This window comes from Alligator sinensis, unplaced genomic scaffold (assembly GCF_000455745.1).
Source record: "Alligator sinensis unplaced genomic scaffold, ASM45574v1 scaffold4_1, whole genome shotgun sequence".
NCBI lineage: Eukaryota > Metazoa > Chordata > Crocodylia > Alligatoridae > Alligator > Alligator sinensis.
Genome location: NW_005841887.1, coordinates 3,016,784 through 3,018,096, shown reverse-complemented (window position 1 = coordinate 3,018,096; position 1,313 = coordinate 3,016,784).

Genomic DNA, 1,313 nt, shown 5'->3' with positions numbered 1-1,313 from the left:
AGCTGCGGGCTTCCCCAGTCCCCGGGGGCTCCCGGGCCGCTGGAGCAGCGGTGTCTGCAAGCTCGGCACGGATCCCTGTGACCCCTGTGACCCTGAACTGGGGCCAGAAGGGGCTACAATATCCCCCCCCCCATGCACCCCAGCCACAAAGCCCTGCAGAGTTCATCCCCAACACGCCTTTGCGGGTGTGCTGTCCCCCTGATGGGATCCACCTGTGCCCCTCGCCCCTGGTTTTCTCATTGAGTTATCCCAAACACCCATCCATCCCCGGATAGCCACACCGTTGCCTCCATTGAGCGTTAGGCCTGCTCCTGTGGTGGTCCGGTGCGGAGGGGGTTCAGGGTAAAAAGGCACCCTGGGGTCTGAGAGGGCACGCGGAGAGTTAAGGGGCTCTTCTGCAGCCGGCAGACACTGGACCAGTACGTATGGTCAGGGCTGGCACCTCCATGGGGATCTCAAAAGCGAGAGGAGGGCCTGGGCAGGTGGGTGATCACTTGTCATCACTGATGACAAGTGATGACCCACTTGTCATCAGTGGGGAGTGCGTAGGGCAGGGGGTTAAAGAGAGGGCAGCCACAGTCCTTGATAGGGCCTGGCCCTTCCAGGACATGCAGGAAAAGAGCACAAGAAATGTCTTCAGGGAGGTGCCCCTGCAAAGGCAACAGAGTCCTGGCCAAGAGGGAGCACAAGGCATACCCCACGCCTGCTTCCCAGCTCCTCACCTGCCCACCCCTGTCCCCATGGAGCAGCAGAGCACTCAGAAGTGGTACCCAGGCTTTGCCCTTCCTTTGTGCATGGAGGAAGTGCATGAGAGTTTGGGGTGCCCCCAGCTCTTCTCCTACCCGAAGCTGTGTCTGAAGGCAAGGGCAGCTTGTTGCACAGTATTTGTTCAAATTCAGCTTCGGTAGGCTCCTAGCTACCTGGTCAGGAGGGGAAGAGAAACTGCAAATACTGTATTACATATAAAATCTAATAGGATGTGACTTGCAAGGGTTAAGTGCCAAGGGCTGGATTGTTGTAGTGCCGGTTGCCAAGATTAGACATATCCTGTATCCATTACCGACAAAAGTCTGAGGCAGATCTTAATTCCCTATTAGCAAGTACATTTTAGAGCTGCAGAGCGGTTTGTTTTAATGGCAGGGAGTGGTCTTCTGGGCCTCTGGATAGGTTATCAATGACCAGGCATTACTGGCTCATGAAAGCTGTACAAGTGGGTGTGGAAGAGATAATCATTTTTCCTCCTAGATGTGGAGAAAGCTGGCATGTTAGAGCTACCTCCCAGCTCTGTTCCATTGTCCCAGTAATACATTGTT